Source organism: Dermacentor albipictus, chromosome 4, assembly GCF_038994185.2.
Source record: "Dermacentor albipictus isolate Rhodes 1998 colony chromosome 4, USDA_Dalb.pri_finalv2, whole genome shotgun sequence".
Taxonomy (NCBI): Eukaryota; Metazoa; Arthropoda; class Arachnida; order Ixodida; family Ixodidae; genus Dermacentor; species Dermacentor albipictus.
Window position 1 is genome coordinate 110,332,159 of NC_091824.1, and position 26,345 is coordinate 110,358,503.

General features: G+C 43.6%; 1 long non-coding RNA gene across 1 annotated transcript in view; it reads left to right on the forward strand.

Annotated features, from left to right (window-relative positions):
• Positions 1-26,345, forward strand: part of LOC135914020 (uncharacterized) — a 324,394-nt gene that overhangs the window by 90,070 nt on the left and 207,979 nt on the right. Inside the window, exon 3 of the long non-coding RNA XR_010568195.2 lies at positions 18,475-18,547. This is a non-coding gene — a long non-coding RNA (uncharacterized lncRNA). The remainder of the gene's footprint in view (positions 1-18,474; positions 18,548-26,345) is intronic.

Consider the following 26,345-nt stretch of genomic DNA (forward strand, 5'->3'; position numbering starts at 1 on the left):
CCTGAGAAGTTCATGCTAGAAGTCGTACCGGATATTCTGTTGTTCTGCAATGGCCACGCATGAGCGTGTCACCCATTCCTATGAGAAACGAGGTAAGCCGTTGCCAATGCCACACGAACCAGAGGTATCACAACAATTTCGCCTCAGAACAGGAATCTTTTGACGGCGCCTGTAGCTTCAAGGATGGATCAGGTGTATGTAGACAACATTTTGAGCGGTTACGTCAAGTTGCAGGCATTACTTCCTCGACAAGTGATTACCTTGTTTAGGGTAGCAAACAGGGACGCTCGTATTTGTGGTGCTGATTATTAACCTTAGAACACATTTTCCGATTGTGGAATTGAAGCCGGGTAGTAGTTTCAAGGTGTTTGCTTCCGTTATGTGGCACGGAAGCGTTCGACTTTGTCATTAAGTTTTGTAACAGCTTTCTTTGCGCACTGGGGAATCATCGTAAGCGGTTCACAAATCTACTGGTAAAGATTTCGTGCACGGAGATTTATTCTAAATGAACATGGCATCGTTGTTATCTCAGTTTTGCTGTTACAAGATTTTGACGAAAGTCATAATTAGAAGGCTAATTAGTGAAGCGCTATTAAGTAGCTAATGAGATGAACATTGCAATTTCACATGCAAGTAATGTACGTCTCCTCCTGTAATCAGCCTTATGAGGGGTATCTCCGCTATATTTGGCAGGCAATTAAATAAAAAGATGCTAGAAACACTACTGATGTGAAACTTGTGGCGTAGAAGAAAGTGTACTGCATGCTTTCCAAGCCATTCAGCAATAACTCTCACTTCCGGGGATTGTGACTGAAACTCGTATATAAAATTTATTTCAAATGCACCACTTTTAATCATAAACTTGGGCATTTATGCTCGCGCGGGATATTGCTGAGCACTTTTTGTGAAGGGCGTCAGAGGATCGCCGAATCTACATATAACTAAGCACCGCCTCAAAATTTCTCGCTCATGCAACTGCATGCACCCTGGAGTTTTCAGAGGGTCTCAGCCTTAGCAGCTTCAAAGCTCTTTGCGCAACGGCGCTAGCGTCTGATGGCTCGAAAACGAGTTTTCTTATGCAAGGGCGCCGTGATCGCTTCTGCAGCTGCCAAGAAGCTCCCATGGCGTAACGCGACCCACTTAGCATAAGAATGACGCCTCATTTTGCCACATTTATTTCTTCGTTTCCTGCTCCCGTTCTCGTTGTTTGTGAAGCAGAACGAGGTTGCTTTTATGCGAAGCGGCGATAGCACACCCGTGCCATATCTCGGGAACATGCGCGGCTTTTCATATTGGAGAAAGTGAAAAGTCGGGAAGTTTGGGAGTTCAGTTAGGGCTGGAAGTTTCGCAGTTTGGTTACGCCTCACGGCCCAGCGTTTTGTCATCGAGTCAAGCGCATAATTTATTCAGCTCCCGAGCGCGCCATCTGACGGCAAGCGGCAGCATCGTGCGGCGGGCATGTATGCGGAGTTTTGGTTATGTATATACGCCTGCCACCGAAACTATATTTCTCTATGAATCGCGCCCTCCTTTTCTGTATTTTACCCGTGTTTTGTCTATTTTATTATTGGCTGACTGCTTACGCATAGCCATGGCTTCAAGTTACTGTCTCGAGCAAGCATTTCTGACTTGGCAGAAATCACCTTTCTTTTTCATCTACCCCTAGAGACCTTGCCCACAGTGTTTGACAATACACATTTACATATTTTTTTTTGTCACAGTGTGAATGAAAAGAACACCACAATGCGCCAGCAATTCGTACCATAGCTATGAAAAGCGCACGTCAGTTTAGGTTGTCCTATGGAGATCAGTGAAATATTAGTAAGCGTCAACCTGAGTAACCGCAGGGCAAAAGTAAACTAATAGGAATTAAAATAAGAAAAACAACCAATCAGGTTTAATTTTCGTATCAATTGAATATAATTGTAACTGGATCGAACTGTGTCTCGACCTCCTACCACCAACTGCCGGCATCCTACTGCCAACTACGAACTCAGAAGTAAGAACCAAAGAAGGCTATCCTCTTTAATAGATTGCCGGATGCATAGGACAAAAAACAACGACGTGCTGGAAGTGCCCATGACGAGACAACAACGCAGCGTCAACTGGAGATGCTTGCATTGCATGTACTGCGTCGTCCACCGTTTTGTTCTCTGCGTCCGTGCCACGTGTCTTCAGTACGCCAATAATTTTTCTGACATTACTTAAAAACTACAACGCAACTCGGGGATTTGATTTCCAGCATCTTCGAAATTTGCTAGCTTCTTCACAGACTCGAACTGTTCGGTGAAGCAGTCTTTGGAAGGAGCGAGTAATTCTGAACAACCCCGTGTAAAAGGAAACGCTGGCGACTGAAGCTTTTTTGCAACTGTTCGAAAGAAACAGATTCGCTGGAAATGGCGTGCAATTATCCAAAGTCGCACTTATCTGCTGTCTTTCTTACAGCGGTGCTATGAGCGTGTAGTTGGTCGGCATTTTTCGTGTGGTATGGTCAGTGGACAAATATGTGGCCCGATCCCACAAGTAGTGCAATACCCGGCCGACCCGCAGTGGTGGTGAAGCAGACTTCAAGCACTCCGCAATGTAAAGCGGAAAGTGCATATGATCTTTGGAATCACGCTACAACATATAGAATATCCTTTGTTTCAATAAACAACAACAACAAAAAAAACAAGCATGCCAACCTTATAATTGATGATAAGGCGCTCCTAACAATGCGAAGCACGTAGCGCTCCTCGTATACGACTCACGGTAAAGATTACTGTTGCGCAGCCGGCCGCAGCGACGGCAGCTTGCGAAGTAGGGAGTGACGTCACTAGCCTTTAGTATATAAAATAACCAGCCCTGCGATTGATTTCATTGTTGTTGCAGTACGGCTATGGGTAGCCAATGCATAGTTAGGACAGATAAGACACCGGAGGAGCAGCGTCAAAACGAGGAGTGGCAGGGGGAAAAAAATGGCAATACGACCAGCGGCGGCCTGCTGTCGAAATTGCCATTCCTCCCATTACTACCATTAACCTAAAGCAATAAAGCATTGCACACCACCTTCAGCTGTCGTAGTGGTGGTTTTAAAGAGCTTCACTGGGCATCCACTTTCGCAGGGCCGAGATGGAGAGTAATTTTTTGTTTAAATAATGCAAGTAATTTATGCTGAGCGTACTTGGTTGCTTATAACCTCGGCAATACTATTAACTAAACTAGCGACATTTTGATGCTGTAGACTCAAACACAAAGTACGTTTCTTTGCATAATTATTAAAATTGTTTGAAGCAAATTGGCATTTGATATGTGCGATGTACTGTTGCTACTGGGAGGAATCTGAAACCTCTGTGGGGCACTTATTGCCTTTTGTTCCCGCATCGTGCTGATTTTTTATAGTTGCAAGAAATAAATGCTTGTTCAGTAACTTTGTCCCACCAGCATGGTTCACCATATGTTTTGATAAATAGGTCTTTGTCGATTACATATAAATATAGCTGACAGAAGCATTTCCAGACTCTGTCACTTATTGTAAAGTTATTCGCAATATATATATATGTATATATATATATATATATATATATATATATATATATATATATATATATATATATATATATATATATATATATATAGAGAGAGAGAGAGAGAGAGGGGTCAGATCCTCTGCATTTTGCCCCTCCCACTCTAGAAGTAGTTGGTACGCCACTGGGTGCCGCTCACCATGCTTGCGTTCCGATAGTGCCCCTCCCTTTGCGAAGGCGCTGGCAGCTTTGGCCGCCTGCCATGTCGGTGCGGTGATTTCGGTCTCAAATTCTTTGCCTCAGAGTATCGCGAAATGAAGACTCAAATGCATATAACGAATGTATAACAAGAATTAACGCGAATGTATAAAAATAAATCTGTGTGCGTGACTTTCGTCACGATGGCTACCGATCAGGACAAGAAATGTGTTCGTACCTTTGTTCAAAATCCTATCACCTCTTCGTCGTTTGGCACACAGCTTCGCTGGTCATTCATTTTCACAGAGTGCAATGGCTGATGAGTTCTCTGCTTTACGTCTGTGTCTGTGTTTGGACTTATGGGCGTGTTTGCATCTGTGAGAGTGTGTATGGTGATTGAGGATGTGTCCATGCAGGCACGCATGTGCGTTCCGGTTGGCCGAAGTACGAATATACGTGTTACATGAATTTTTATTTTCTGGATATATTAATAAGTCAGGCAAGAAGCCCCTTCCTCATGGCGCGAAGTTTACCAAGGCGTGTGGGTAGTTCCTAGAGGCACACTCCCGACGCGTAACTTGAGCAATCTAGTTACATCGGCAAGTTCGAGCAGTGGCAGACGGTGATGTAGGGTACGGGCCTTTGTCGACACGTTCGTCTGGGTGTGAGAGCTGTAAGTGGTGGTGTGTATGCTCTCGAGCGTCGTGGAATTTGCATGAATTATCATCAGGGAAATCAAGGTTGTGCGCTGATGACGCCAGAGCATAAACTACTCGTTTCTCGAGTTATCAAGACTTTTGAAGTTATCAAGACTATTGAGTTATTGAGTTATCAAGACTATTGAAGTTGAGTTATCAAGACTATTGAAACTTGAGTTTTCTTTCCTCAGATGTGATTTGGTAGGTCATCTGAAGTACTTCACGCGAAAGGGGGAGTCAGCGTTGGTGCTGGACAACCGTTTGAGAGTCGTTTAGAAATAACAGCTTTTGACTATTCAAATTTCGGGAAATATACTTCAGCGCCATATTATTACCTAATAGTTCTGCAGGTGTCAAAAGTGCCGCATGATCTGTTAAAATAAAGCACTGCAATGCAGGCTCTGTGCAGTAAGACGAAGCAATTGTACTGCCTACGTGAACGAAGGACATCGGCAAAATTTGTATATGTGTATTCTTGAAGGAACGCTGTCAGTTGGTGTAGACCTGCGGCGCACACTGCGGTTTTCTTTCGAACTCTTGGAATACGTAAGTGGACGAAAATCCGACGAGGGTTCTTTTATTGCTCAAGAACCGCGTCTTCTCTGACATGCATAATCTCAAGGAAGGCTCACGTAATTATCCCCTTGCATGCGCGACTCAGTTCTGCTGAGCAGTCATTCAAGAAAAGCTTCCTGCCCTGGTGGGCCCAACAGATGCAATATATGTGATATTGAAAGCTTGTAGGCTTATAGGTATGGTCGTCTGGCTTCTGCAAGTACAACGTTTTATTGTGTGGATCGTGGAAGGCCTAGTATTGCTTTAGGGGCACAGTCGAAAATCCACTAATTTGGCTTGTCTAGGTGCGCCCCTTATATCACTAATTGGCAACGCGTACGAAAAGATGTATATAAACTCAACATATACATTATACAAAGTAAAACAATATATGGTTTAGTACAGGGATTTAAACGACGATGGCAGGGCATCGGAGAACATTTGATCCGAGTATTTAGATTTTAGCTCAAGTTTGCCAAGTTTCACTGTGAGTTGTACTGCAACACCTTAGATTTAATATTACCTTTTAGAGACACTTGAGAATGTTAACTTTTTTTCTTTACTGAAAATTGTTTTAGGAAAAGTGTATCATGAAACAATCGTACTAGCTTTACGTTCAAAATACGAAAAACAGGATCAGCGTGAGCGTCGAATTGACAGCTGGAAATGTCATGGACGAGTTCCTTTTGCAATAAAAAAGTATAATGGTGGTAAACAGCTGGTCACGTTACCCCAAAAGAGATTACAATAGTAGTTAATATGAAACAGGTATAGTGAACTGTGTGGTACGCGCTTTAGTTTCAACGGTAACAGAAAGGGAATATAGAACTCGTTGAAATAGTTCAATGAATATAGGACTCGTTGAGCACCAAATAAGTTTTTACTTCCATAAAACGGGACGCACTGTCCCTCAAGCGATGCCCTGTAGACTGTACTTGCACACCCTAAGGACAGTGATGTGTTCTGTGGTTAGGCAAGCTGGTGTGGACTTCGCATCATCTATAGTTGCAAATACGACCATTCAAGAGCATTCCGTCTTGGTTCTCGGAAGTATGGAAGCACGTTTTAAAAGAAGTAATGATACCCTAATACGTGGGCCGCCTTCTGAAAAAAAAAAAACGGAGAAGCACAAGAAAATAATAATAAAGCAGCGATTGTCAGGACACATGCATTCCATCTGCAATATCTGCTGATTTGTCCGCGTTCGCCTCCCCCTAAAGAAAAGCACTTCAAGTGCCGCGCTTCGGTTTCGTCGGCCTTCATTTTTGAAAGGATGCAAGGAATTTTGCATTCTTGGAGCCAACTTGCGTGAGCCGCTTGTATACTCATCCTACCTTTCGCAGGTAAAGGCCCGTCTTCTCTGGAAAGGTGACGTGCATACCGTCGCTATCAGTTTATTTTTTTTGGACGATTCTTATATCCACACACATTTCAGACTTGAAGACGTTCTTGAATGCGAACACTCTGTGGCAAAAAAAAAAGAGAGAATCCCTTTAGAGAACACAATCTTTATGTGGGCCCCCTATCGCGTTGCACTCACTGCTGCCGTATTATTTGCTACCTTCTTAACGTTGCTTTGGTGAAGAGAAAAGATTCAGTTCTCTTTTCGTTCTATTTCGGGATACCGGCACACGCGGGTATATGCGGCCAACGAATTGCAGCTCTCAGCCTAGACGTCGCGTATCGCTTTCCGTTGCACTTTGCACTGGCTGTGTTGCTCGTTTTTGGGACAGTCTTTCTCCGTTTTCTTATTTTTCGTTTATTTCCCGATTCCGTTGATTCCTACTGGCCCCGGGTGCACGGGGCCAGTAGGGGGGTGGGGGGGTGTCATATACGTCTGAAGACACCCGAAAATCGTCGATATCCTCGCCTTCTTCGACTACACCCAGGAGGGGAGGGGGGGGGGGGGGAAGGTGACAGAAGAGCTAAAGGCCCCGGGTGCTAGACGACCTAGCTACGCCACTGGTCAGCGCACACACAAAAAAGATCATTAAAAGGAAAGGATACTGCCTGTATTTCCTTTATTCCGAGCGGGACCTTTAAATATAGCCTATGACAGAGAAACGAATTCCGCCACATTGCTTGAATATGCGGCAATTATTTGCGCAAGGGGTCTCAATTTTTATTAGCTAATTAGCAATTGGCTTCCTCTAAACGAATTTTGTAATATGTCTTCAAATTGTTCTCTGAAAAACAAGAAGTTCCACTTAGTTTAAGCGGCAGTTAGCGAGGGAATCATTCCTTTCTATTTTTTTAAGAAAAGTGCTCATGCTTGGCCTGCCGTAACCTTAATTCTAGGGGTGTGCTAATAGTGTTTTTTGAGGCCGAATCGAATACGAACCGAAAGTGCCAGAAGCTAATCGAATCGTATCGAATATGGAAAACTTTTCGGCTGGTTTTCGATTAGTGAACAAGTGCAATCACAGTCAATAAAAATCGGTGCTCACATCTCAGCGTTGTTAAAATTAGCAAGTTTCTGTCATTTCATTGTACATTATCAAGCGTTGTTTATTCAACGCACGAATGGAGCATTAGAGCGAATAAGTGGTTTCTTAGCGTACACAGGTATCTCCAGAAAGTGTGAATGATCACTGTACTGCCTGAAAAGTATGGCTACCTAAGTGCTACCCAACTACACAAGTTTTCACATTTTATGTCTATACTACGCCCACGGTAGCGAATATTTACCGTACGTTTGCTCCAATATTATGTTTATTTCGGCGCAGTTGACGTTTCGCATTATTCGAAAAGCTTCCGAAAGATATTCGCATTTATGAATGGCAACAACTCGATTCGAAGACCGAATCGAACGGAACACTATTCGAATCGTTATTCGAAACTTTCGAATACTCGCGCACCACGACTTCAGTTGTAAATATGTATTCATGCATACTTGTATACCGTTGTTCAAGATACAGCTTGCGTGAGTGGATTCAACATGTGTCCTCCAGATCTACTGTTGTGCAGATTGAAATGTACTATGTCCTGACGTGGCGGCACTTCCGGTGCAGTGACATGTCTATACGGCTGATCGCTGTGCTAATTAGAAGACGCCTGCCGTAGCATCTACTCCAGTGACATAGTATATTGAAAATGCCTGCTACGGCGATATTTTTTACGCATGCCTATGCTTGATATTTACATAAACCTTGCAGCATCTAGCACTGACAATCACACCCGGAAGATGAGGGGTATGACATGTTACCTCCGTATATATATATATATATGCTTATATATATATATATATATATATATATATATATATATATATATATATATATATATATATATATATATATATATAAGCATATATATATATAAGCATATATATATATATAAGCATATATATATATATATATGCTTATGAAGCTAAGCTATTTTGCTCGCTCAACATAAGTCACAGCAACCAGTATTCGGATATCCAGCCAGAGACATGGCACTTCACAGAGCGGAGTGCTTAGTAAATACGGCACCGGATCACCACCAGTAGACACACCGCCGTGGTGGCTCATGCTGTGGCTATGGTGCAGAACACCAGGTAACGGGTCCGATTCCAGGCCGCGGTGGTCGCATATTAAATGGGGTGAAATAAAAAAATATATTTACGCTGGTGCGCTTACATTTAGATGTAACATAAAGAACCTCAGGCGGTAAAAATTAATCCAAGTTTCTCTACTAGAGTGTTTCCCATAGCTTTAGTGTGGCTTGAAGATGTTAAATCCCAAGAATAAATTAATCAACCACCGGAAAACAGGGAAAGCAATTCATTCAATCGAATACATCTGCATTGCTGCAGTCGACCATTTCTGCATTCGCGGCGGTTACATCGTCCAATATACCCACTTCCTGTCTTTTATGGACCGCTTTTGGCCCTACTTGGAAGGTTTATTATTACTTCGAATCGCTTTGTATGTGAAATCAGAAAGTTTTCCTCTGAAGCTGATACAGCGTTAGGTTCCTTTTATGTCTTTATCCGTTTGTTCTCAGCCATTATATTTGATAGCCTAGTGCTTCTTGCATAAGTGTGCTTACGAGATGTAGGATGTCAACTTATGCTTTCTTTATTGAAGCGATACGTGCTTTTATAGTAGCCGTCAAAAAACCGAGATGATGGCCATTTACATGGAAAGATTATGGCGGCATTAGGCGCTGTTGCTAGCGCTCAATGGTTTATTGCTCTTTAAACTCTATACCCTGGCTATAATCTCTCTCACCATTTCCATTTGTGACGGTGAGCTTGGTCATTGAACTAGCTATCCATATTTTTTCACCAATCACACGGTTCGCAGACATTCAAAACAAATAATTTACCCCGTATATGACAGATTATAGGGATGTATTTCTCCAAACACGATGCTAGAACCTGCAACAACATGTGCGTGTGTTTGTGTGGGCGTGAACCAAGATACACAAATAGTGTCTTGGTTCCTAGAACAAAGTGATCAAGCTAGTTACAGTTCTCTACGTTTCTTCGCCTTCCCAAAATCATATATAAATGAAAGCGTGCTCAAAAAAATATTGCAGTTAAGATGGCGTGTTTACCCCCTACTGGCTCCCCTATGTCACATGTGGCCTCTCGGAGAATTCGTAAGCAGAGCAAAGTGAAAAATCATGCGGGATAATCGGAAGGAAGGTGCCGCTGGCTAGATTTCCGGCAAGTTTGTCTTCATTTCCCTCTTAACAATTTCATACAGAATCCCGAGCTTCAATTTGGTTTTGGTTTAAAGAAACCTACAAGTCAGTGAGCAAGTTGCTCTGGGTCATGGAAAGAGAGTTGGTACGCAGTAAGATAAAATGGTACGCCCTAATGACAGTGTGTAGGGAAAAAAAGTGCCGATAGGTCTTCTGGTGCACTGTGGGCCCCTCTTTGCCCTAAGGACGCCGGGCGGATCGGGAAGTATAAATGGAGGTGCGAGTACGTAATGAATTGGAGAGTTTCATTGAGCAATAATTTGTCTCAGTTAGGGCGTTGTTGCAGCAGCCTTTGGCACAACTTTTCTTGGTTAGGCGAGTGCTTAAAGTCGCTTGTGCGCTGTTAATCTCAATGAGCACTCTGGCGACGCTGGCCTATAGTTGTGTTCGGAACGTTCTCTGTTCATTTACTCTCGACAGCGAAGAGAAAGTGTCAAAAAGTGGGTTACTCAGTGCTTTCACTTGGTGATAGTGAGAGAGACGGCGAGGATGTCTATCGAAACAGGAGGAAGAGGACGGAATCGGATGTTGTATCATCATACTTGCTGTCCTCTAGACGAGGTGTCCTGTTCTCGGCTTCACCGTCAGCCATTATTCCTGAAGTCGCCGAACTTGATTGCGAGTTGTGGAGAACCAAACGTGCTGGCTTTATGAAACTTTGTGACGCCTGCAAGGCCCCAGACTTTTAATTACGGCCTGTAGTGTTATTCATATGGCTTGCTACACTTGGACGAGCATAAGGCTCGTGACGATGTTCTCTGCTTCCGACCACCCTAGTGGCAAGGTAATAGCCATATCCTCAAAAAAGAAAGAAAAAGAAAAAAACGTCCTACCCATAGGGCGCCCTTCCCGCAGAAACATCACCCGACGTCTTGACGTCTTGTTAGTCAGTCCTCGTCAATGCTGACAGTAAATGCCCAAAAAACCAGAAAAATCTGATCGCCGCACAAACACAGCGACGAAATAGATGCACTTCTTCCTCTAAGATAAGTGATGAGATAATTCACAGGCGGCTCTAACATCACTCTGCAGCACGAAAGAAAAAAAAACATTCAATACATAGTATAATATACGAAACATTTGAAGACCTCACAAAGGCAAGCCAAGCGAAGCATGAAATAGAATTCCAGTGGATACCAGGGCATTGTAACATACCTGGCAACACAGCAGCCGATGAAGAAGCACGACAAGCACACCTAAAAGATGATGTGGTTCCGCTTCCAATATCAAAGGATGAATTACGCTGCATTATAAGGACAACGTCTTTCAACATGCGTAGAAATACGTGGTTTGATCAGAATTCTAAGAGTTCCGATTTGTATCATATTGATCCGTTTATTGAATTCAAATTTTCATTGTCATAATACAGAAATATGGGAACCCTTATTCATCGATTAGGGCTAGGTACTGCTAACACAAAACGTTTCTTACACAGAAATGGCTGTGCGGAAACCCCCGAATGGGATCGTGTATTTGTAGACGAAGATATACATCACCTCCTTCTAGGTTGCTCACATCACGACACACCAAGACACCGACTTACATCAACCCTAATTACATTAGACCACAGACCTTTCAGTTTAAAGAAACTTTTGGGTCCTTGGCCAACAATGCTTGCAGAACAGTGCTTTAAAAGCACTGAACACTTTTCTTTAAGACAGCGGCATTCTTGGCCGTTATTAACGCTTTTATTATTCCTTTCTTTTCAGTGTCGCTGTATATATGTATGTGTTTGTGGGTTATGTTATGTTGACTGTTATGATGTGATTATATGTGATAATGCATTTACACGATGTATGTATACCACTCGCTGACTAGAGACTGTGTTATTAGGTGACAGTACCATTTGTATTTTTAAGACTTTCTTCTACAGAACTGTGGAGTCATTTAACTTGCATACTCTATGTAGCTTGTGTTTCTTACGTTATAGTATTACTGTAAAAACGTTGGTTGACACGTCCTGGTGCTTGTATCAAAAGATTATTTGGTACGTAATCTTGTACCCTCTATGTTGTAAGCCAGACCCTTTCAAGAGCTAAGGAGCAGCTTGCGCCTTAAATTTTTTGTCAACATCCCCTTAGATCATATCCCTAAAAAAAGAAAAGGATGGAGTTCAGCAAGATACGTTGGAGAAAGATAAGTAGGAACTTAGCTAACCATTTATCGATTTATCCCGCACCTATAAGAAATGAAAACGTGCATTTCTGCCATAAATGTAATTTATATGCCGAAATGCGTTAGAAATATCAAAGAGAGATAGGGAAGGTGATATAATTAAATTATTTGCTCTTGAGTGCTTTTACCACAGACGGGTATGTTTGAAAATGCTTCTATGGACTAATTACTGCAGTAACTATGCAAATTGAACTAATTACTTTTAACCAAAATTCCCTTGTCATTAATTTCAATGGAAGACTCGAACCGCGTATTGCGAGGAGCTCATAACCGTTTCCAGAAATGGAAGAACTGCACGCTGCTAATATTTTACGGCGTAGTGAGTTCCGGGAAATTTCGCACAGACCAGCTAAACCTAGCTCCAAGGAGTGCAACTGTCACTTCCTTAGAAAACGCCCATGAGTGACGTCACCGAGTGCTCTTCACCGGTGGGCGAGCATCAAGCTAGTGTCTTTATGAAGCCTCGATCTCGCTCCTTTCATGAGGCGCAAGAAGTCACGTCAGTCATGAACGTCTACTAAAGGCATGACAGTTGCGCTCTTCGGTTGCTCAGTTTAGCTGGTCTGTGTGAAATTGACCGTCGTTCATTACACTGTAAATATTAGCTGCTTAAATTTTTTTGAAAGAGGGAGAGAGAGAGAAAGCAATGGGAGGAAAGGTAGGGAAGTCAACCAGACGAGCGTCTGGTTGACTTCCCTACCTTCCCGTAGGATAGCAAACCAGACGAGCGTCTGGTTTGCTATCCTACGCAGTGGGTTAAGAGACGGCAGGAATAGAACGACGAAATGCGTGAGCAGCACCCGCACGTATAGGACACACATCAAGACTACAATCAGTCACTGAAGGCGGTGTTCTTCAACATCTGCATTTCATCTGCACTTCCATGGGTTTCAATATCAGTGAACAACTGCACGCTCAAAGTCAGGCAACGTGACACCAAAGTCAAGTCAAGGCAGCTGCTGTACGTAGTTCTTCGCAGAAATGTTGGGCTTGCGTCCTTTAGAAGACATAGGTTGAGGCTTGATGCAAAGGATATTAGTGACCTGCCCCTCCAGTTTATCCTGGAGCTTCCCCATATATGGCGGTGAGCGTTGAAGTCATCTGTTTATTATCCAAGGACCGGGAGTAGCAGCCATAATATCTACTAGTCTTTTGCTATCAAACTGACTTCTTGGGGAATGGTGGACGCCAATAATAGTAAAAGCCAGCTTCTTCTTTTTCACAGCAACACAGACGTATTGGTTACCGTCACGTGGCGCTACCGGTTGGGAAAAATACGTAAGGTCCTTGCGAATGTAAACCAGAACCTTACTACTACGGACACACGTGGTTGAAACAAAACATTCATATCCTATAGTCTTATGGAGGCTGATAAGTTCAGTTCACTGATGAGCAGTATAGGAAAGTGGTTTTCAAACACGAACTGCCGAAAATCCGAAATACGTGACCTAAGACCTCTCGCATTCCATTGGAATATGGAGGCACTTCTGACGTCATCCCGGAATGATCGCTGTTGTCGATGAGCCATGGTTCTGCTGTAGAAGTTCTCAAGCACTGGACTTCTGAAGGCTCGCTAGAACCGCATTGATGACATCCAACACTTGCAATGCACTTCGAGCTTTTGGTGTCTGTAGCTTTTAGAATTCTGCAAACGCTTACGAGTGCCTCAAATGGCGTGCTTGAAGTCTTTCATTGGAGCCTGTCGCATGGTTCTCTTTTGGTTAAAATGTTAAGTACTCTAATTTGCATAATTACATGTCTAATTAGTACACCGAGTCATTTTTCAATGAATGAATCTGTGGTTCAAGCAATCCAGAGAGATTTATTTCAACATCTCATCTTTTCTATCTTAGGGCATTTCCAACCATTTCGTGAAACATCCTGTACGGTAATTGTGACAGTGGGGTACTGCGTACAAGAGAAATTATCGAAGTATTTCAATCAATCAATCAATCAATCAATCAATCAATCAATCAATCAATCAATCAATCAATCAATCAATCAATCAATCAATCAATCAATCAATCAATCAATCAATCGATCAATCAATCAATCAATCAATCAATCAATCAATCAATAGCCAGATCTATTGAAGAAGTTCTCAACAACTCAATGCTGCGACGAACGCTCTACCGATGCGTAAAATTTTCTTTGAAGCGCCAATCGTGCGCAGGCATGGGACCATTATTTGGAAGCACAATGACAGGAATAATTTCAATGACAGTAAGACACGCACCTTCCTAAAGTGATACCATATTTCTATTTATCCTTATTTCGCGTTCCAGGAATACGCACGTTTATATGGTCTTTTCTAAGGCATCATCAGGACCTTCATAGAGTCACGCCTATATTGACCCTGTCAGGAAGAAGAGATTCCAGATAAGTGCCACAGTTATTGTTACAGTTAGTGTTAGTTATTGTTGACCCACAGTTATTGTTACGGCGTCTCGTGGATGCACCAGCACAGTGCTTGTTTCGCACCAAATCCCAGTCGATCTTACTCCCTCGGAAAGGAGATAGACTATCCGCGCTGTGGCTTCAGGCACTATAGTAGCGCTTCGTTAAGTTGACAGGCCTCTGCAAGCGTTTATACTCATATTCGCTGCGCACCTTCAACTATGCTCGCAACTAGTGCTCTTCCTCTTGCCTTCTTTTGTTTGTTTTCATTGTTTTATACCCTTCCCCCGCGCAGGGTAGTATACCGGATGTCTGCATGAATAACGTTACTGCGTTGTCATTCTTCCCTCTCTTTCTCTTTTTTGTTCTGTTGTCCGCTCGTGTTACCTGCAAAGGAACGATGCGCCTTTTTTTGTTATTGGTTTTCTTTCAAGCCGACTCTCAGTTTATATATCTCGGAGTAAGCGACTCATCGATTATTACTGGATGTAGTGCAGCCTGCGAATAAGAATAAGACGGTCAATAAGAGTAAGACGTAACACGGCTATGAATAGTTGATTGGAGCCGTGCTGCGCTTCTCGTGAAATTAGGAATTAAAAATGTTATTTAAATTCCAGTTCTTTTCTTTCCAATAAATTTGCCTGTGGCATGGTTTTGCATACCAGTCGATGATGCTTTTTCTTTTTATATAGGCACCGCCTCAGTACCTCACGCAGTAGACTGTACTGGTTTGAAGTACCTCGCTTTAAGGCATTATTTGCCTTTGTCTGTTCATTTATAATTGCTTTAAAAGTTGTGCTCCACAATAGCTGTTTGTGTAAATTATACCGAGCCATTCTTTAGAGCAGCACCATTCTGCCGGCGCTTCAAACGGCAACATTAATTATGGATGCATTCGCTCAAGATGCATTGAGCGCTCTCTTGCATGTCTAGGGGCAGTTTTGCTAATATTTCCTCAATTTTTTTTTCAGCGTATGGGAAACGCGACATTCGCTTTAGTGAATCCGTAGTACGTGTAACCTTTATTGACTTATTCCCGAGTACGACAACCCTGCAATCACGCGAAACGCATTTCCTGGTATTCACGCTTAGCTGAAGAAAAAAGAGAGAGAGAGAGAGATTGCGAGAAATGGAGACCATGCGACTGCTTAATATTACATGGAGACTCCGTTCTTGTGCGGGGGCTGCAATTTCCTGTCTAAAGGACGCAATTCAACCAGTAATTTTGCCCCGATGCCCATGTTCTCAAATACCGTCTGATAGTGCTGCGCAAAGCAAGTACACGGGGATGCGTCATCGACTTCCAGCTTTTACTCCCATGTTGCATAGCCGCTTCGTTGATAATTGTAAGTGAAGCTGTACTAAGAAAAAAAAAGTCTGAGGCAGAATTTCTTGCCGGAGATGAGCGTCCGTATGAAACAGAGGAGATGACTAAAAAAAATCTAAGAGGGCACAGCACTCGCGAGCTATTATATTGCATATCTGATTAGCATTGCTTGACGAAAATGAGCGAATCCCTGTTAACTATAATGGCGTCGTGCAAGCTCTCCGATGGTCGTCACTGGGTATTGTTGTACACCTACCAGTCAAGTATTTTTGAAGCGGCTTGTTCTCTGATTAATGTGCGCACTTCTGAGCTCAAATTTACTTTCTATTGAAGAACACGCACTCCAGGTATCCAGGACACAGTGGGAAGACACGTGCAACGGCCTCGAGAGGCAGATGACCGGGGCGAGCACAATTGGCACCTCTTGCGACACCTATTAGATCTGGAGGAGACTCGGGCCACTTAAGGCCACAGGACTCGCGGACTAGTAAGAGATTATAAAGAAGATAACTTCCTCAACGCAATACGTGACCGTTACATTAAGAAAGCCGAAAGCATCCAGCACGCCGAATACGGCGGCGTCGCAAACGAGAAACTGGGCACAAAATTTAGTGAAGCAGAAATTCGGATAGACTTGTTCGAACTAAACACTCGATCGGCGCCCGGCCCGGACCGGGTTACAAACAAGACTCTCCACAACCTAGACGACGAGTCAATCTCCCGACTCATGACCTACGTCAACGAGTGCTGGCGAGGGGGCTCCCTTCCCGAAGCGTGGAAACAGGCCCGCGTTATCATGATTCGTAAACCAGGCAAGCAAGTTACGCTCGATAATCTAAGACCGATTTCACTTACGTTTTGCGTCGGCAAAGTCATGGAACACGCAGTTCTTAACCGCGTGACCGAATTTTCAGCATGGGCTATATGCTGAAAGTAATTCATAATGCCTCTTCAGCTCCAGAACTTTACGTAAGTAAGCCAACATCTAAAGCAGTGTGCGAAATTCATTTTAACTTTTTCACTGGTATTTGCTGCTGTGTTCGTAATTTTAACATGCCATGAATTTAGCACTCCTGCCTGGGATGGTAGTGCTTCACTGCACTCCGGACCAACCTACCGAAGCCACTAACTTGATTACCGTCGTACCTGCCATAAACAAACCAGTTGTCCCTTTTCAATGCCTTGCTCGTTAGCCCAACTCTCTCGTCCTTCATTCTTATTGGGCTATTTCATTTTTCGTGTGGACGTATCATGTGGCTCGCCTGTGGGACTATAAAGTCATTGCCTTCACTAGAGTGCTTTGCCCTAGTTCAGCTCTTTTACAGCTGCGCCTGATGCGCTCACCTTTCCCTCCGCACCTATAATCAGGCGAATAAAAATAAACACAAATGCTTTACAGGAAGACGCAGACGCGGGGTAAAGCCGAAGGCGACTTCCCTTGTCGAAATGCTGGCTCTAGCAACATACAACACTTGCCGTTTGTCACTGTTTGCCACTTCATTAGGCGAATGTATTTTGGGGGAAATGTGTTGAGGTTACCCGTTGCTTGCAAGCTGCAAGCAAAACCTAATATATTTTGGTCTGCCAAAAAAAAAAGAAATATTTTCCTTCGAACCTTTCCAGCTACCCTTTCCCCATCCCCCCCCCCCTCGCGAAGTGTAGGAGAGCAAACCAGCTTTCTTTTTTTTTTGGTATACCACTTTCCCTTTCTCCAATTACTTAATTGGGCCCATTTATAATTGACCAATTGCAAGTATATCGGTTTCCAGCCGCATCGAGAACGTTCATGTGTCGTGAAAGATGTGCAGGGGCAGTGACACCACTAGCTCAGCTCTCCTCCCTTCTTTCTTTTGGCGTACTTCTTATGTAGTGACGGCACCCGCCGTGGTTGCTCAGTGGCTATGGTGTTGGGCTGCTGAGCACGAGGTCGCGGGATCGAATCCCGGCCACGGCGGCCGCATTTCGATGGGGGCGAAATGCGAAAACACCCGTGTGCTTAGATTTAGGTGCACGTTAAAGAACCCCAGGCGGTCAAAATTTACGGAGTCCGGAAATTTTGACGTGCCTCATAATCAGAAAGTGGTTTTGGCACGTAAAACCCCAAATATTATTATTATGTAGTGACGGCGCTGATGCAAGCATGAAACGTTGTTTACATGTTTTACAAATACCATGATCCCCAATGTACGCGAATGGGCGGCGCTTCGCGGAAAAAAAGCAAAAGACACCATGAGCGCGGGCGCAAGATCAGTAATTAGGGTTGTAACACGAGGTAAATCACATCCCGTATATTAGGCTAATGCAAAATAGTCTTACAGAATGATGCGAGCGCGTCAGTAAGTGTGCAGATTTGACGGTACGTTTTGTTTATTGTTGATAAATGAAAGGAACGCAGGTATAGGACTCAATAAAACTTCAATTCCGTTGTGAATTAGTGATAATACTTAGGTAAAAGCAGCACACTTCGAAAACGCGGGCACTGAGAATGGCGACACACATGAGTGCTTTATGTGTTTCCTCAGTTTCTGGGTGTGCGTTTTCCAAATACACTGCTTCTAACTATACTCTGAACGACAAGCTAGTCGATAAGCACCTATTAAGCTAACGATTTTACTCAACAAAGTCATGCATATCGTAGGTGCATAAATGATCCTATTGTGTACCTGAGGGAACGAATGTTAGTCTTCTCTTCCATCATGCTTTTGCTTGGGAATCTTGAGGCTTATAGCGCGTTAAAAAGGCAAGGATGAAAGTGAGACGTGACACACAGTGACAGTGTGTAGTGTGTGTCACGTCTCACTTTCCTACTTGTCTTTTTAACGCTCTATAAGCTTCACGACGTCTTACCAACAAGCCCAAATCACTGCTTTACAGCTTAGGAATCTATTCTTACTTCCACATCCCTTCTTTCTTATTCTTCTTGCAGGTCTTTCGATACTGCGTGCGTCAATATATACTAACAGGAGAATGTCGGCGGCACCCGACTAAACACGCCTAAGGTAAGTGTGAACCCCGACGCTTGGCTTATGCTAGTCAAAGCCAACACTTGCTTCCGAGCCCCAAGTCGGATGCTGTGACCCGAGAGGTGCGTGAGAAAGAAACGCAAGAAAAAAACTATTAGTAAAATCACAGTACGGTCTTACTTGGCACAGTCTACTCGCGACTTTCCTTGGTGTTCTTCCCTCTGCGGAAGTTGAAAAAAAAGAGAACAGCGACGGTCGTAGTTCATTGTTTATGCACTACGGTAACCTCGGTCACACTCGGTAACCTCGGTAACTACGGTAACCACTACGGTCAGGCAACGCGACTGTTCGGCTAGATAAAGCAACGAATGGTGGTTTCTGCTCACAAATGCACCTCAGCAAGATCGCACTTCCCCATCCTCGCTCTCCCTCTGCCCTTTGTCCCTCGGCTGCCCTGACAAACTAGGGACGTCTTCCCTAGACCGAAATTTTAGAATCAACTGCAATTGTCGCGGATATAATCATCTTGCAGTACTGAGGAAAATACTTTTTCATCTACCCGTACACTACATTGGTGGTAGTAAATTTTAAAAACATAGTGCAGTAGCTTCTGTTGTAAGAAGTCATCGTAAAAATTACGGAAAGTAATTAACAATAGCGGTTTAACAAGGTTAACGGTACGTTTGATTGTTTAAGCGCGCGATGACCTGATTTTCACTGAGATAAGAAATACGAAATAAAACAATAAAATCGTTTAAAAAGAAGAGTAGCTTCATTAAAAGTGAAAGATAAAGAAAAAAATGCCTTCTCTTCAAGATGCGCACGATCACAAAAAGCTTCATCGTCTTGAGAAATGTGCCGTGACCAAGGGCAGGTTCATTTTGTTTAGTAAATTTGAAATATTGCGAGAAAGATGGTAGTAACTTGATCATGCAATGAGTTAATTAGGAAGCCCACTCTTTCTCTTCTTTCTCCTTTTATTCCCTTTATCCCTTTCGCCAGCACAGGGTAGCCAGCCAGTACTTGCACTGGCTAACCTCCCGTTCTTTCCTTCCCTTTTGTCTCTCTCTCTCTCTTCCCACTCTTTCAAAATGAAAGGCTCGCCCTTCGTACTGCTCTAAAGAAACTAGATGGAATGCATTTATTTTTGAACAAGATCTTGGAACAATGAATAATCTCGTATATCCCAGCAGCGGAAGGCCGCGAAGGTGCTACTGCAGTTTCTGAAGACAACTGGATTGAGCAACCCTCTGTGATACAGCGATGAGAATTTTCACTAAGTCGTCGACATCTGCGCTTACTTTCTCTCGTTCTCTTAATCTTTTCCTCCCTTCCCCCACTGCAGAGTAGACAACTCGGCTCAGACCTGGCTAATATCTCTGCTTTTAATTTATTATTCTTTTTCTGTCTAGTGATCAAACGTTTCTAAACTTGGTACAAATGATAAGGGCACAAAGATATGTTTAAAGACGGGCTCGATGTAACGCGCGCTAACAGAAGACTTCTTGTGATGAGGCTTATGCAAATAGTAGGTCGCCAGTCTTTCGTTTTGTAGTGAGAGTAGGTTTAAAGACGCTCTAGTATTTATTGGCAAGATATTTGCCAATAAATTCCGCTTGGTATAACGGGCCTAATTGCTTTTCACCGATACAAGTTTTTCGGCGAAATATGACTGATGTTTGATAAAGAAGTCGGCTGAACCTTAACAGCTCTAGTCGACGACATAGCCCTAGCTATTGGAGCGTTTGATTTCATTTGCTCTAAAAGAGCGAGTGGTAACTAATATAACGTCTCTCTTTCATCTTTATCGACCACGGCTTTGCTTCGTCAGGAAGTGTGTTTAAAGTGTCTTTAGTTTAATGCGGTATATACCACCATCATTAACACCGTCATCACCACCCCCACCAGCAGCAGCCAGTCTTTTTTCCACGGGAGGACGAAGGCCTTTGCCAGCGATTTACAATTACCCCTTTCTTGCGCGAGCTGATTTCAACTTGTGCCTGCAAATTTCCTAATTTTATCACCACACCTAATTTTCTGACGTCCTCGACTGCGCTTCCCTTTCCTTGGCACCCGCTCTGGCTCTAGGGCACATTCTCTGTCATTGCCCATACTTTGAGACTCAATGACGTACTCTACATGCTAAACTCAACCTGTTAGATAATTAACAGCTCTTTGAAGGAAAGATCCTTCGATAATGGCCTGTGCATTATTGCATGCAAAAGGCCACGAAAGTCCTTTAGAACTTCGTGATGGATACTGCATTATACGAAAGCTTGTGACCACGGAGATGCCTCTGCGACTGACTCTGTGAATGACTGACTCTATTACTTTTCTTTTCTCTCCTTATCAATTCTTTTCTTTCTCCCTCCCCAAGTGTATGGCAGCCAACTGGGTACGTCCTTGGTTAACCTCCCTACCTTTCCCTCTTCGTTTCTCTCTCTCTCTCTCTCTAATGATCCACCGGCTATCTGCCCTACGCATTACATGGCCTGCTCAGCACCATTTGTTTCTCTTAATGTCAACTAGAATATCGGCTATCCCCGTTTGCTCTATGTTCCACCTATCTCTTAACGTCACGTTTCACATTTTTTGTTCCATTGCTCATTGCGTGGTCCTTAACTCAATCTCGTGCTTCTTTGTTAACCCCAAAGTTCCTGCCCCATATGTTATCACTGGTAGAATGCAATGATTCTACACTTTTTTTTTTCAACAGTAGTGGTAAGCTCCCTGCAAACTTCTTAATCTCATCCGCCCATTAGGAAGTTTGCAGGGACAACATGGCCACAATTAGTACATGACCGGGGTAGTTGGAGAAGTATGGGAGAGGCCTTTGCCCTGCAGTGGGCGTAGCCAGGCTGATGATGATGATTATGATGAGGATGATGATGATGATGATAAGCTCCCAGTTAGGATTTGTTAATGCCTGCCCTATGTACTCTTAGCCATATTAATAGATATATAGAGAAGTAAAAGCAGGGAAGACGCTCTGAATTTTTCCATCTTAGGAAACTTGCTCGAGTGTAATGTCGATGCCGCTGTCTCATTGTGCGCTCGATATCCGGGAGCGCTTTGCCGCCTGAACACAAATTCAGGCTGTTTTGCGTTTTGCTCAAAACAGGCAGGTTCTGCGTGACCTAGCCTAATCTCTCCCTCTCTCTCTCTTTCTCTCGCTAATACTTTACGACACTGCGCGATTTGGCGAAGTCACTTATGACCACGCCGCCTTGAACGCATTTCGAATTACTTAGGGCTTCCAGTTTGTTGACTTTTGCGTGCGTCATGCAGTGCCAGTTTCTGGACGCTACACTCTACAATTTATTTTGTCGTCATCCAGCTGTGTTCATCCAGCTGGTGAACCAAAGAAACAACAATGAATTTGTCTTAGGCGCCACTATGAAGGCTGCTGTCTTTACTGAACGACTGAACGCTGTCACCTGCAGCTGCGAGATTGCATGTTGTGCTATTTACGTTCTTGTTGTACCTTTCAGCAAGCTTTTTTTTTCTGAAATTGCTTGTTTTTTGTTTGTACACAATCCGAAGGCCCTTTGCTTTTTTTCGTGTTGTCAGAACATTGCAGCGAATGTAAATGATTGTTGCAGTTTTTGTTCTTGCGGGAAAAAAACGTGCTCGCGGTGTGTGGCAAATAACAACGCCGAAAAACAGCAGAGTGCATGGAAAGTGGTACTCCGTACATGAGCCGCTTACGGAACTGATTGCTTGGAAGTCGAAGTCTTTGTTCGCGTGTCAGAAAAAGACGCGCGGTGGTAGCGACGGGATTTTTTTTTTTTTCGAGCGGTCCGCTTTCTTTTACGCCGTGTCTTTATTCCAAGTTTTTTTTCTCCGTTCTCAGTGGCATGCAACTCTTAAATCAGTTCGACTAAAGTAGAGCTTCTCTGAACATATTGTTCTGTGCATCTTTCTTTTTTTTCTTCGTCTTTCTTTCTTTTTATTTTTCTCCAGGTGTTTTGCTTTTGTAATCATAGTCGGCTACTGCGTTTGCTTTCAAGTGTGGTCGAGCTCCGCCCTTGCAGGCTGCTTTTGTCAGCTGCAAACGAAAGGAAAGCAAAGATTACTTATTCGCTGCACGTTTCGAAGCAGCTGCGCAGATAATTCGGCCCGTATTGTTAAATGTTCCTTAACCCAGCCATCGGACTTGACTGAGGGAGTTTGTGGAAGAACTGCCCTAGACATTCCGAAGTAACTGTCACGCGTCAATAAGAGTCCACGGCAGTCCCTGATCTAAGATTTAATAACTACTCATACTGCGCACCTCTCGCAAGGTAATGGAGTTGGAACAGATTTAGCAAGCGGATTCTTGATGCAGAGATTACCGAGAAAGATCAGTGTCTACTTTCTTGTTGAGGGGCAGCGCTATCCAGCAGTATAAGTGTGCTCGTGGAAGGACTAGCTAGTTAATGTCGGGTTGAGCCTGTTTGTGGACTCCAGGCGACCATTTCTGCTGACATATCTACGTCACCGTTGATGGTGGTGCCACCGTACGCGTAATCGGGCGCAGCCTTACATAATCGGCTGCACAAATAGCTCGAGCTAGCAAAACCAGTAGAGAGGACCATTAAGGCGTTATTTGCGGCTGAATTTATTTAGTTAGTTGATTCGCTTACGAGCATTTAAACTACCACCTCCGGTGAAGGGCTGCAAAGCATTACAAAGGAGTTGTGGACGATTTGCAAAGGATTGGGCAGACATTGCGGAGCGCTTAAAGAATAAACAAATATATTGTTCCTCGGTACTTCCTAGGTATCGCAAAGTATAAGCAGCGATTACCATGCAAACCAGGGCAAAGGTCTGGTTTTTGTTGCTCGTTCCTGAGCCGAAATATCATTGTTTTTCCACAGCACAAGTGCATCGCTTTCTATTCATTAGCGTGTGTTACATAATTCAGTTGTAAATAACGCACCACATTGTCTTTTATTAGATGTGTTCATCAGAGCACACGGTTGCCTCATTCGAAAAAAACAAAAACACACAAAAAAACGTGTCAGATACGCACACATTCAAACGACCCTGTATGATACGCATGGTAGTTTCAGGTCATCGTACGCATACTAGCGCTGCCATATTGGCTTTCGCGGACCGGGAGTTTCACTCGAAATTGCAAGTTATACGAGTTGTTTGCACTGGTATACGAAGCCCCTTCTCTGAAACTTTTTGCCTGTGATGTGTGGCTCCAATACGTGCCCTCAGCTGTTGTTTTGATCAGAATTTTTTAACACTTTCACTAGTTCAGGTTTTCTTTTCTAAAGCCCTTTTTCCCTCATATGTATAACCATGCAAACAAAAAGACAAGAAAGAAAGGTGGGGAGTGACGCGAACATATGAACCAACTTCAATGTGGCAGTAGTTGTCGATCATCGAGTGCATTACAAATAGCTCAAGCATACTGCATGGCAGCAGACAAAGATGTTTCACCAAAACGTGTATCTGCGTATTGCTGGCTCAATTTGGTCAGCGTTGATCTGAAGCAGCAAATGGTGAGCGGGAGCATATCGATACGTCAGTGGTACCGTGCACAAGTGGGAGTTGAGCTTGCTATTACAAGTGCTCTCAGTCACAATTCTACGCACGGAGCATTTAGTTTTCTGTTTTGATTACGGTAATTCATGCCCGACTGATCGAAATATCTAATTTTCGCTGCAGCAGATTATATCCCATGCACGTAGCCGATGTCTCATGCATGTAGCAGCGCGTTGTGAGCTTGTCTGCGTTGAAAACGAACTGTCGTTGGAGGACGTTATATTGGGAACTTGGCCTGAAGGCCAGTTTAGCTTTGAGGTCACCCAAGCCTTCCTTGACTTTTGATGAAGCACGAGCCTTGACTAATCTCTACGGGTAGGCTGGCCCAGTGTGTATTTTGCCTGTTTCCACTGTCGTCATCTCGACACGTCTTGTTCCTCAGTTTTTTTCCCTTTTCTACTTCTCCCAGGGCAGAGTAGCAGGCTGAAGGAGTGTGCCTCTCCGCCTTTATTAATAAACTCTCATCTCTCACTCTAATGCGCAAAAAGAAAGAAATAAATTCGCCACTGACAGAGACCCATTGCATAAAGCCATTATGCCTGCACCTTATGCATGCGTTTTCTTTTTGCCTTATGAGTGAGCAGGGAGCTCTCGTGTTTGCTAGGTTTTTGGAGAGCACGTCATAGTCTAGAACCTCAAGTGCCTGGAAAGAGGTGCAGCCATTAGGCGACAGCTGATAGACCTCGGTCTTCAGCAACTGTCTGCGTTGTTTCGCTCAGTAATTTCCAGGTATAAGGGCTCAGTATGCGTCTGTGATCGGTGCGAATACCAGAGTTCTTACTTACAGCCCTCAGATTAGCATGCCGGGCCGTCATCCAAGCCAGTGTCTCCAGCCTCTCATTAAGTCAGCATCTCTGTCGTGCGCGAATAAGTGCGATGACTTCAGCTGTTTTATTTTATCCTAAGTTTAGCTGGGTGACGGCGATGCCCTCCATAGATGCTTAGAACGGGCGCATTCACCCTGTCTTAAACAGTATTGCCCAGCTGAGGCTGGATTAGTTTTACTTTGCACGCTATTGATCCGCGAGAAAAGGACTCAGTGGTGCGGTACCAACAGTTTTGCTAGCCAATGCCATCAATATTCACTATAGCTCATGGTAGTATGGCCGCCAAGAGAAGCCATTTCACGGACGTTCTCATGGACGACCTTCACAAATATCGGCAATTACATTAGGTTCGACGGGCGGTGACCATAATTCGATTAGGCACGGCATTTCCAACCATGGACTCGATTTTTTTTCGGTTTCTCACGCAACCACTGCAGCACAACATGATGCTCTGGCTGGCGAACACTGGTCTGCAAAGGCACAACAAATGTTGGTTGTGTGTTGTGTTTGTCGCTCATGCGCAATATTATGCGTGACCAACCCTGAACCACTGTCAGTTTCTCTTTAGTTTTGTTTCTTCGCTGTGTCGTTCGCTGTGCAGTTCTGTGTCTACCTCCGTGCAAGCACAAAAAATTAATTAGTCACAAAGAGTGGTGTCACCTAAAGGCTCACCAAATTAACAAATTTGAAAGCACACTTGAGTGGAGTTTCTGGAACATAGCAACTCGCAACTGTAGCGACATCGGCTAAAACCCATGCACAAGAAAAAGCAAATATATACAGATTACGCAACTTCGTTGCTTTGATGGCATTTTAAAAGTTTGCTTAACCTGAGATGCCCTAACGTGGCGTGTTAAATGAGACACGGACTGTCCATTTGAAAGTTCAGACGGTTGATCTCGAATCCTCTTTGGTCAGTAGTGGGCAAACCATCATCATTAGACAGACAGTTCCAGTTTATTGCTGTTTGGACCAAGAAGGAAAAAATATGGGCTCAGGTGTGAGCTGGCGTGAGATGGAAATCTATGTGGTGGTTGATGCGTTGAGAAAAGCGATTGGTGGTAATTGTATTTGAAACGGTGTGAGCTGAGTAGTAAAACATAAGCTATTGGCTGAGGCGCAAAATTTTACGACTTAAAGTGTAAGTAGTGAGATTAGCCCTGGATTTAAGGGGCACATGATCCGTTGAGATTGGAATAATCAGAGTAAAACTAAGCAGAGTTTGCAATGTTGAATAGCCTTAAGCATGTTACCATGGTTCGATTGGTACGTATACCACATTGCGATTGCGCGCTTCCGTTCAGCGAGAATTACAGTTCAATAAACTAATTTTAACTAAGGAAGAGTTGTGTGGTGCATTTCGATGAAAGTATTAAAGAGCACGATAAGCATTGTCCGTAATGTGTGTTGTGTAATATAATCAAGGCAAATAATCACTGAAGTTGAAGTAAGGCAAATAATCACTGAAG